The following is a 12,814-nucleotide window of genomic DNA, read 5'->3' as shown; positions in this document are numbered from 1 at the left end:
GCAAGTAAATCATTACCCATGCCACCCAAAAGGATTTCTCTTTTCTTTGCTGATTACATAGAAACAGACAGAATTTCATTCACCTTGTACACATAGACTTATATCAGTGTATTCATTTATGTCCCAGAAATGCATGGTTATTCCAGTCACTTTATATCTTAAAACAATAGTGGCCAATTCTTTAAGGAGGGATAACCTATATTTTGGAGAAGGCAATGGCAACCCACTCCAGTACTCTTGCCTGGAAAATCCCATGGATGGAGGAGCCTGGTAGTCAGACGTCCATGGGGTCGCTAAGAGTCGGACACGACTGAGCGACTTCACTTTCACTTTTCACTTTCATGCACTGGAGAAGGAAATGGCAACCCACTCCAGTGTTCTTGCCTGGAGAATCCCAGGGATGGCGGAGCCTGGTGGGCTGCCATCTATGGGGTTGCACAGAATCGGACACGACTGAAGCAACTTAGGAGCAGCAGCAACAGCAACCTATATTTTAACTATATATATATGAGAAGCCGACGAATCGATGCTTTTGAACTGTGGTGTTGGAGAAGACTCTTGAGAGTCCCTTATACTGCAAGGAGATCCAACCAGTCCATTCTAAAGGAGATCAATCCTGGATGTTCATTGGAGGGACTGATGCTAAAGCTGAAACTCCAATACTTTGGCCACCTCATGCGACGAGTTGACTCATTGGAAAAGACTCTGATGCTGGGAAAGGTTGGGGGCGGGAGGAGAAGGGGACGACGGAGAATGAGATGGCTGGATGGCATCACCGACTCTGTGGACATGAGTTTGAGTGTACTCCGGGAGTTGGTGATGGACAGGGAGGCCTGGCGTGCTGTGATTCATGGGGTCGCGGAGAGTCGGACACGACTGAGCGACTGAACTGAACTGAACTGAACTGATCCTTTAAGTGCATTTTTTCTCTTTGGGGTATTTTTTAAACCATGAGAAGAAAAGCACTATAGAAAGATACAGAAGTGTTTATTTCCATTTTGACATCATTTGGGACCAACAGGTACTCTACCTGGATTCATCTCATTTGGCCACCTTTACCCTAGGGTTCTTTGTCCTCTAGCACTTATGTTTCTCTTTTTCACAGAATTAGTTAGCATATGTCTTCAGAAGTATTGTCTTTTTATATTTGCCCTCTCTCCATATTTTAGGTTTAGATTTCCCGACACCAAGGATCAGGTCTTTTATTGACTTTTGGCATATCCCAAAGCAAGCCTTTCTCTGTTTAATGTGAATGTCTAATAAAAAATAATAAACAATAAAGAAGAAATAAGATCTAAGAAGGCTATAGAACAACTTTCTAACAGTGGTCTTGTTTTTCAGATATGTTGTCAGAGAAGGAGAGCTATGTTATATAATTTTGAAGTGTTTGATTTTTCCAGTGATGATTATGTGGGTGATCAGTCACTTCAGTCATGTCCAACTACAGTGTGACTCTTTGTGACCCTGCCAGGCTCCTCTGTCCAAGGGATTCTCCAGACAAGAATACTGGAGTGGGTTGCCATTTTCTTCTCTAAGGGATCTTCCCAACCCATGGATCGAACCCGGGTCTCCTGCGTTACAGGCAGATTCTTTACCATCTGAGCCACCAGGGAAGCGATGATTATGTATTCTTTTATAGTAAAATCACAATAAAATAAATAAATAAATAAAATAATCCTTAAAAGAAGGAAGATCTGAAGAGGCACATTAGTCCTCACCTTGACTGACCCAATTCAAATATACTATTAATCAATAGCACAATTGAGGGGCAGAGGTGGAGATGAAAAATTGTTAAAGATCTTGCTGCATGTGGGAAGTTAGGAGTGTGTGTCTTCTAATCTGGACCTTGACTGAACCTATGCAAATGGAGAAAAGAAATGCTATTTTCTAAAAAGGAAGTGGAATACCATCTCACCATCCTCCATCTACTAATAATAGCATTCTTCACTCAACAGCATTTTTTTAAACATCTACTCTATGCCAGGCATTTCTCTGGGCACTGAATACCACAGGTGAATACCACTGTCATCACTGAATCACATTCTAGTTGGGATAAACAGATGCTAAACGAGAAAATTTTAAATAGGTCATAGGGTGATAAGCATCTTTGGAAAAAATAGAGAAGGGTACGTCGGTGGGTGGTTAGGATGGTTGCAGCTTCATAGACAAGGCAGACGGTGACAGAGATGACAGGAGGGAGGTAGGAAGGACTGGAACACATAGGGACCAGTGTGCCCTATGTGTCAATAAGCCTGGACTCTTTTTTAAATAATAAAAGAATTCATTAGGGCCTTTAGGCAGCAAATGATGTGATCTTATATCCACTTTAGGAATCATTCTTCTGCATGAGAGAAATGGTACAAGACTAAACAGGAAGAAATACACATTTGAGAGACAAAACACTTAAAAATGTATTTAAAGTCATGGGACTGCCTGTGACTACTTCAAGAAAAAAGATACACTGAGTGGAAAGGAGGTCTGAGGACAAAATCTGTGAATGTTTAGTCTGGAAGAGGAAGCAGGTGGGATCTGTCTGACGCTCTGGTTCTCAAGTCATTGATCCTAATGCCTCAGGAAGCAGAAGTTTCCATACCTGGACACTGTTTGTGAAGTAGACAATCCCCCACCCTCCTGCCTGAAGCTGAAGAAAGGATGAAATGGGTAATGATTTTCCGATGCTAATATTTGCACTGAAGAGACATCATGGACAGGGAATACATGCTTGAGTTTCTTGACCTAAGAGAGTCTGGTGATTCTTAGGTGAAAGGCTCGATTCGATATTCCATTTGAAGAAGATAGATTTAAAGACCTCTCAAAGAATCTATTAGGAGGCAGGAGTCAGAGTGAGTGAGTGAATGATTGTTGCTAGCTAAATTGTGTCTGACTCTGTTGTGACCCCATGGACTGTAGCCCACCAGCTTTCCTCTGTCCACTGGAATTTCCCAGGCAAGAATACTGGAGTGGGTTGCCATTTCCTTCCCCAAGGGATCTTCATGACTCAGGGATCGAACCCGAATCTCCGGCATTGCAGGTAGATTCTTTATTGATGAGTCACTTGGACACCCAAGAGTAGGAAGAGAAGTATAATTAAGAAGGGAAGAAAAGAGGCCAGATAGAAGAGAAGGAAGAACAGAAAAGAAAACCAGCATTAATTTAAGAAAAGAGTATGGCTTATGGGCAATGTTATTGTCACAAGATGTACAGTAGGTGATTGGGTAGTATGTAGATTCTGAAAAATATTTATGTATTGTGTAATTATCATACAGTTATCTTTTGGCAATTAAACTGCTTACATTTGCACTTTCAGGAGTGAGAGAACATTTCCTAATTTTAAATCTTTCCTATTTTATTCCATAAAAAATAGAAAGTCAGTTTAAAGGAAAAAAATATACTAAACTCTTAATCTCCAGAATCCTCAGATTTCCTATCAATACAATGGTATACAATCTGTATTTCGGGGTTGCTATGATAACTAGCAATAAGGGTACATCTAGTACAATGCCTAGCAGGCTCTCAATAATAATGAAAAAATATTGCTACTATTAATATTTTTAAGTACCTAGCATGTGCTAAGTGTAATAAAGATTATGACATTAGTGGAAACATGGGTTAAAATCTAAAGGCAAAACAAATATGGAGAAACAATTCTATTACAAGATCAGCAGAAAGAAAAGAGTGAGGTGGTCACGAATGACAGTAAATTAAAGCAAAAACTGAAGTTAGAAAATAAAGTTTTTGACCTCCCTGATGTTCCAATGGTGAAGAATCCACCTGGGTTCGATCCTTAATCTGGGAAGATCCCACTTGCTGCAGAGCAAGTCCACGTTCCACAACTACTGAGCCCATGTGCCCTAGAGCCCATGCTCTGCAACAGGAAAAGCCATCGCAATGAGAAGTCCATGCTCCACAACTCGAAAGTAGCCCCTGCTTGCTGCATCTAGAGAAAGCTTGCACAGCAACAAAGACCCAGCACAGCCTCAAATAAATAATTTTTTTAATTAGTGAGAAAGGAATAAAACTGGGAGTCGGGGGCGGTGGCATGATTTTGAGATGGAGCTAAAGAATCCAGGATGAGGCTTGACTCATCAAGTTGCTAAGCAAAGAAGAGAAGCGGAGGCTCTTGATCTGGAGACCATGGTGGGTTCTGGGAGATGTCTGAATCCACTAAAACTGGGTGGTAAAATGTTACATATGCAAATATCAGAGCAAGCACTTTTCTAAATAGATGGTCCATGTCTCCCATCAGAGTTTCAGAGACTGGTGGCCTCAAATTTTTCAGTATTTCTGACTGAGACAGATAATTAGTCAACTGAAACATCTGGAAGATATTTCTCTACATTAATATATGTCCTATTCCAAGTTTGCCAAGCATTGGAATGGTGTTTTACTTAAAAAGCCTTGGGAAAAGGGGTCACAGTGCCATCAGCATTATTTTTCAGGGTGGGTTTGTGTTAAGCTGTGGCCAGACCTGCTATAGGCCCAATGTACAGAGACAAAATTAGTATGTGAAAGCATGTAACTGAAGCATGATAAGATTGTCCTTAGATGACAATGACATTGATCCTCGAATGATGGCATTCTAAGCATAAGAGATGGCAGTGAGCATGCCGTTTTCTGTGTTCCCACCTCCACCAGGTGACCTTGACCACCAAACTCTGGGCATATCTGGGAAGACCATGGGGAGCCATATTCAGACACTCTTCCATCTAATCTCATGGTTTCCTTTGCACTGCTTCTTCCTGGTTCAATAATTAGTGAATTTACCAACAACCTTGGGCCTTCCAGGAGGCACTAGTGATAAAGAATTCACCTGCCAATGCAGGAGACATAAGAGACGCAGGTTCAATCCCTGGGTCAGGAAGATTCCATGATGGAGGGCAAGGCAATCCACTCCAGTATTCTTGCCTGGAGAATCTCATGGAGTCTGGTGAACTACTGTCCATAAGGTCGAAAAGAGTTGACTATTCCTAAACATTTGTAAGTCCGCCTACTGTAGTCCACCAGGCTCCTTTTTCCACGGGATTTTCCAGGCAAGAATACTGGAGTGGGTAGCCATTCCCTTCTCCAGGGGATCTTCCCAACCCAGGGATCGAACCCAAGTCTCCCCCATTGCAGGCAGTTTTTTTTTTTTTTTACCATCTGAGTCATCAGGGAAGCCCCACTATATCTACTACATGTTTTAAAGATGAACAAAAATGGTAAGAATGTGTTTCCCATGGTTGAAAGGATGCCACAATGCAAGTTCTAATAGGAACTTACCAGAGACTGCTCAGTAACAAAGATTTTGAACACCAAAAGAAATGAGAAAATAAAACAAGTAAAAAGTAGCCATAAAATAAATTGATAAATAATTAAACCAAGAATGACTTCAAATGTTAATTTCTTTCAAACACAGGCTCAGTTTCAATATCTAGTGAAAAATAAAGCTTTCTTGGTTAAGGCAAACAACTGTCACCAACACCCCTAAAATCCATATTTGATTAAGGTCAGGATGACTAGCTCTTGAAATTCTGATCTCTTGAAGATGAAGATCTTTATCTCAAGAACTAAGAGAAAGAATCCCAACAGACATTATTAGCATATTTTTAAAGAACAACTTTAGCTTTCTCATCTTGGAACATCAATTTTTCTCTCAATTTGTTCAGTTTACAGCTAAGAACAAAACAGGAGGTCACGTACAGTAATGGGTAAGAAAAGCATAAAGCAATATATTTTGCAGTGACAATTCCAACAGACATTTAGAGTCACACACGGATCAAGTCTTCTTAGAAAGAAAAAAGAAAAAGTGTTAGTCGCTCTGTCATGTCCGACTCTTTGTGACCCCCTGGACTGTAGCCCACCAGGCTCCTCTGTCCATGGAATTCTTCAGGCAAGAATACTGGAGTGGGTTGCCATTCCCTTCCCCACAAGATCTTCCCAACCTAGAGATCAAACTCGGATCTCCTATATTGCAGGCAGATTCTTCACTGTCCAAGCCACCAGAGAGTCTTGGGGGAATACAGAACAGTGACATTTTCTGTGAGCATTTCTTTCCTCCCAGGTGGCGCCTTTAGGAGCCACCAGCACTTGGTAACCGACAGTGCAATCCACATTGGAGGTGCGTCCTGCCCTGAAATGCGTGTCCTTTCTTTCTCTCAAGTTCCTTTTGCACAGAGCTGAAGGGAGGTTCAGAGAGGTGCAGTGCAGGACAGGGAAAGGGAAAAAACCCTTTCTTCACACTCGTGCTGCTATGAATGCAGACCATCTGTGCCCCAGCTGGAGTGCCGGCAATGGTCTGGCACTTGAACCACACCATATTTACAGATCTAAACACAAATGGCTACTGCCTGATTGTTTCATGATTCATTAGTCAGACAAGCTCTCCTCTCCCGCCAGCACAGCTGTTACAGAGTAAACCTTTGTCACTTAATAGGCCTGATTATTACTTTCCATCAAAGGTATTGATCTGTGTCACCTCTACTTAAGGGAATGGGGGAGAAGAAAATGGGGGAATAAAATGTACCAGGAAAACAGCAACACGAAGAAGAAGAAAATGGGGACAAGAGAGGGACGTTAGGTGGGGTCGGGGACAATGGCTTCCTCCCTTGCTCTCACTTGCATGACCTGAATATCTGGACACCGTGTCTTTGGGTGCAATGACGGACTTTCTCAGAAAGAGGAGCCATGCCTCACACGGTGGGCAGCACTGAGCCCCCAGACCACGGCGGTCACAGACCCTGACCATACGGATCTCCTTGCTCCACAAGAGGCACACAGTGAACTGAACCAGAAATCTGTATCAATTAATAAACCAAGCCAGTGTGCAGATCAAATACAGGCTCTGGAGGGAATTTTTATAGCTCCTTTAATTATCTCCTTTTGTTTAACAAATAAAGTGCAGCTATAACCCTGAGCTGTTTGTTCCCTGTGAGGCACAGCATTCGCCCAGGTCAGGGGTGGGGGTGGGCAAATGCCCTGTCTGGCTGCCAGGCAGGCACCTGAGGCAGAGCACTGGCTGGGAAAGCAACGCACCAGCTCAGAACGCTGACCAGGGCTCTGCTTCACTCTTACCTCTTCTGACCACTTTCCTCACTTCTTCCTTTTTTCCAAGAACGCAGAGGAACAAAAAGTGAGAGGACTCCCTGGGAGGGGATAGACAAAGGCTATCAGAAATTACACCAAGTCAGTAAAAAATAAAGGTAGAGTCCCACCAACACTACCACCAAAACTATTATTTGGGAAGCAAGACTTTTAGAAAAGGAGATCAGAGGTCATCTATTTAATCTGATTTGCCTATAAGCAGAGGAAGTCCAGAGAGGTTTAGAAGCTTCCTCCTACTACACAGGGTTTTGTGTGGGACAACTGAGTCTAAAAGAAAAGTCCTCTGCTAACCCGTCCGTTTTAACAGCCAGCCCTCCAAATACCAAAATCTCAACTCAGACGGGGACTGTTTTAACTAATATTGTTCCTCCTAGAGCCTGATAGAAAGTGAAAAGTGAAAGTGTTAGTTGCTAAGTCGCATCCGACTCTGTGACCCCATGGACTGTAGCCCATTGGGCTTCTCTGTCCATGGTATTCTCCAGTCAAGAATACTGGAGTGAGTTGCCATTCTCTTCTCCAGGGGATCTTCACAACCCAGGGATCGAACCCTGGTCTCCAGCATTGCAGGCAGATTCTTTACCATCTGAGCCATCAAGGAAGCCCCTGTTTTAATTGATATTGTACCTCCTGCAGCCTGAAAGAAGATAAGATCATAAAAGAATGAGACCTTTGATCAGAGCTGGTGGAATCACCTTTAGTATAGTCACATTTGTAACTATAGAAGAATAGCATTTTATTTTATACAGTATACATACACGTATGCACTGGGAAGCCTCTAAAACATATAGTATACATACATGTATGCAGAACTATCACACACAAGTAACCCCGTACATGCAACCACTTAACAGCTCAGTCTTCTGAGACTCCAACACTGGCTGATTCCCATCTCCTTATCTCCATAACACTCACTGCAATTGTTACTCAAATCTAGCATATCAAAGAGACATTTATTACTCCTTTTCCCCAGACCTTGCTCTTCAATTGCATGCATTGTCATTCCAGTTCACAAGAGGTCAACAGCCTTGCTAAGCCCCTACTGTTTGTTTTATGGTGCTCACCACAGTTGATGGATTGACAAGACATTGGGACTCTCTACTGAGTGACCATCAATAGAATCAAGAGACAACTCAGTCTGATCAGAATTAAAGGAGATGGTCAGAACCTGATTTGATTAAGTTCCTATCTCCAAAGACATTGCTGATGAGTCTAACATTGAGAACTATCTGAAGGGGTTGTGGCCCTGGGGAGCTGAACAAGCCCATTTCATACTTATTTTATTCTCAGTAGGCCCTTGGCCAAGGGTAGGATGCTAATGGCTTGAGATCACTTCTGACTCAGCCCAGATTTTAATCAGCAAACTGGCAATGAAAGACCCCCTGTCCCATTCCCATGTGTATAGATCTCCAGGTTGTTCAATTGTTCCACTTGACATCCATATCCAGGGCCATCTAGTCATCTCCCTTTCCATTCCCAGTTACCAAATGTCACTGGAAATTTCACTCTTTGAAAGCATGCAGTGTATGTTTTGGTACCCATAAAACATTTTTTAACTGAAATCATAACCCTAATTCTTCCATATAAAACAGAAATCAAGACTTGAACGCAAATGAAATCTTAATGATAACCAACTTTCAGCTTTCCAAACCAGAGTTTCTTTTTGTAATTTACATCCATCAATTGACAGAACCAATATGATTTTATGTGGGCACAGTTTGGCAACTGGGAACTCCAGATAATATACTATACTTGAAATTCATATAAAAAGAAAGCTATCAGAAAGTAGAATCTGATTAAAGAGCATTTGTTCTTAACAGGGTGGTGGGGGAGCTGCTGGGAGTGGGGGAGGGAAGGTACCAGTTTATAGTCATAAAAAAAGAAACTGATTGGCAAGAACTCATGTGAAAATGCCAAAGTATTAAAAATATACTTCAATGTTTTCTCTGTGTATATTCCACTTGATAATTTGATTTTGAATCTCAACATGCATTTCTCCCAACAAATTAACAAAAATGGACCTTACCTAGAAATCTAGGCATGATGACAAATAGCATTTGAAAGTATCTTCTAAAAAACAATCCTGAAGTTTGTTTCCAACATATGACAGATGGTTTGATATGCCTTAACAAATTTCAGTGAGGCAGGAAGAATAGGTATATTACTTTAATTTTATAGGCAGGACAACGATGGGTTAAGAGTCAAGAACAGAGAAATATCACCAAACATTGTTTATAAAGTTCCTACTTGTCTGAAATGCAAAAGAGCTGCTGGTTATTTCCCGAGAAAGACCTATGTAAAAGGTTTCCCCCGTGGCTCAGCAGTAAAGAACCTGCCTGAGATGCAGGAGCTGCAGGAAACATGGGTTCATTCCCTGGGTTGGGAAGATCTCCTGGAGTAGGGCATGGCAACCCACACCAGTATTTTTGCCTGGAGAATCCCATGGACAGAGGAGCCTGGTGGGCTACAGTCCATGGGGTCACAAAGAGACATGACTGAAGCATTAGAAAAGCTTTCCTGTTGGCTCGGATGGTAAAGAATCTGCCTGCAATGCAGGAGACCAGCATTCAATCCCTGGGTGGGGAAGATCCCCTGGAGAAGGAAACAACTACCTACTCCAGTATTCTTGCCTGGAGAATTCCATGGAAGCATTAGAAAAATGACCTGAGTTCAATGTCTTATCAACAGCTTTGTTTTGGGGAAAAGCATACGAGAAAATCCACTCTCCGGCATCCAGTGGTGCTCACACGTTCTGGAGGCAGCCATGCACAGAAAGCCCTGAGTCTGAGTACTTTCTACCAGAATAGAGCAAAACATATATGTGCAGCTAATTAAAAACAATGTGCCTTTAAAAATAGCACAACACTTGTTCTTATAGAGCTACATTATTTAACTAAATATTCATGGAACAGCTGGGACTAAAACCCCTAAAATACATATAGCAGATTGCAATGAAAACTTACGCTTGTATTTAGTTACCTACATATTTTAATATGGTATACGCAACCAAAGCTAACAGTACCCAAGGTTGGATAATTGTGCTTCTCCCTCCTAAAAATGGCAACACCAAAGTATGTTCTAGAAAATGCTTTTTTTGTTAAATATGTTTTCTTTTTTTTTTCTTTATTTTTTCTTTAAGGGTGAATGCTCACAGAAATTTTAAAACTGCATTGTATTTATATCTGTCTTTTCAAAGTTTAAAACTCATCATAGCACATCCTAAAATGTCTCTAGTTAATGTGCTACAAATCTGGGTTGCAAAATAATAGATACATAAATGAATAATAGCCAACACTTACGACTCACTATGTGATGGTCATGTATATATAAACTCCATCATCAGCATACCCTATAAATTAAGTTCTGTTCAGTTCAGTTCAGTTCAGTTCAGTTCAGTCGCTCAGTCGTGTCCGACTCTCCGCGACCCCATGAATCACAGCACGCCAGGCCTCCCTGTCCATCACCAACTCCCGGAGTACACTCAAACTCATGTCCACAGAGTCGGTGATGCCATCCAGCCATCTCATTCTCCGTCGTCCCCTTCTCCTCCCGCCCCCAACCTTTCCCAGCATCAGAGTCTTTTCCAGTGAGTCAACTCGTCGCATGAGGTGGCCAAAGTATTGCAGTTTCAGCTTTAGCATCAGTCCCTCCAATGAACATCCAGGATTGATCTCCTTTAGAATGGACTGGTTGGATCTCCTTGCAGTATAAGGGACTCTCAAGAGTCTTCTCCAACACCACAGTTCAAAAGCATCGATTCTTCGGCGATCAGCTTTCTTCACAGTCCAACTCTCACATCCATACATGACCACGGGAAAAACCATTGCCTTGACTAGACGGACCTTGGTCGGCAAAGTAATGTCTCTGCTTTTTAATATACTATCAAGGTTGGTCATAACTTTCCTTCCAAGGAGCAAGCGTCTTTTAATTTCATGGCTGCAATCAGCATCTGCAGTGATTTTGGAGCCCAAAAAAACAAAGTCTGACACTGTTTCCACTGTTTTTCCATCTATTTCCCATGAAGTGATGGGACCAGATGCCATGATCTTTGTTTTCTGAATGTTGAGCTTCAAGCCAACCTTTTCACTCTCCTCTTTCACTTTCATCAAGAGGCTTTTGAGTTCCTCTTCACTTTCTGCCATAAGGGTAGTGTCATCTGCATATCTGAGGTTATTGATATTTCTCCCGGCAATCTTGATTCCAGCTTGTGCTTCTTCCAGCCCAGCGTTCCTCATGATGTACTCTGCATATAAGTTAAATAAGCAAGGTGACAATATACAACCTTGACGCACTCCTTTTCCTATTTGGAACCAGTCTGTTGTTCCATGACCGGTTCTAACTGTTGCTTCCTGACCTGCATACAGGTTTCTCAAGAGGCAGGTCAGGTGGTCTGGGATTCCCATCTCTTTCAGAATGTTCCACAGTTTATTGTGATCCACACAGTCAAAGGCTTTGGCATAGTCAATGAAGCAGAAATAGATGTTTTTCTGAAACTCTCTTGCTTTCTCCATGATCCAGCGGATGTTGGCAATTTGATCTCTGGTGCCTCTGCCTTTTCTAAAACCTGCTTGAACATCTGGGAGTTCACGGTTTACATACTGCTGAAGCCTGGCTTGGAGAATTTTGAGCATGACTTTACTAGCGTGTGAGATGAGTGCAATTGTGCGGTAGTTTGAGCATTCTTTGGCATTGCCTTTCTTTGGGATTGGAATGAAGACTGACCTCTTCCAGTCCTGTGGCCACTGCTGAGTTTTCCAAATCTGCTGGCATATTGAGTGCAGCACTTTCACAGCATCATCTTTCAAGACTTGAAATAGCTCAACTGGAATTCCATCACCTCCACTAGCTTTGTTCGTAGTGATGCTTTCTAAGGCCCACTTGACTTCACATTCCAAGATGTCTGGCTCTAGGTCAGTGATCACATTATCGTGACTATCTTGGTCGTGAAGATCTTTTTTGTACAGTTCTTCTGTGTATTCCTGCCACCTCTTCTTAATATCTTCTGCTTCTGTTAGGTCCATACCATTTCTGTCCTTTATCGAGCCCATCTTTGCATGAAAAGTTCCCTTGGAATCTCTAATTTTCTTGAAGAGGTCTCTTGTTTTTCCTATTCTGTTGTTTTCCTCTATTTCTTTGCATTGATCGCTGAGGAAGGCTTTCTTATCTCTCCTTGCTATTCTTTGGAACTCTGCATTCAGATGCTTATATCTTTCCTTTTCTCCTTTGCTTTTCGCCTCTCTTCTTTTTACAGCTATTTGTAAGGCCTCCTCAGACAGCCATTTCGCTCTTTTGCATTTCTTTTCCATGGGGATGGTCTGTTAGTAGCCAGATTTTACAGATGAGTAAACTGACTCACAGAGAGGTTAAAAACCCTGCCCCCTCAGACAGCTGAAGTCAGAGCTGGAATTCAAAACCAGGCTGTCTAGCTCCAGAGTTCTTGATCTTAAAATTTACAAACAAAGATAAGTCTACAGAGGAGGGGGAGAAAGTAAGAAAGAAGAAGGGAAGGGGAAGGTAGGAAGGAAAAGAAAGAGAAGGGAAGCAAGCAGCGCAGGAAAAGATGAAAAAGAATAAGAAATCTTTTTTAAAAATTGAGTCAAAAAAGTGGGGAAGGATTAATTTGCCTTTATAATGCAATGGGAAAATCTGAAAAATTCTCTTGAGGAATTACAGGAAGTCTCTTTGACAACTGGAACAGGTTTTTTGGAAGGAAGGAGGGAAGGGGGTGGCTGATGCC

Source organism: Moschus berezovskii, chromosome 5 (assembly GCF_049115385.1).
Source record: "Moschus berezovskii isolate FMDL1 chromosome 5, NW_MosBer_1.0, whole genome shotgun sequence".
NCBI lineage: Eukaryota > Metazoa > Chordata > Mammalia > Artiodactyla > Moschidae > Moschus > Moschus berezovskii.
This window is presented reverse-complemented; position numbering follows the sequence as displayed.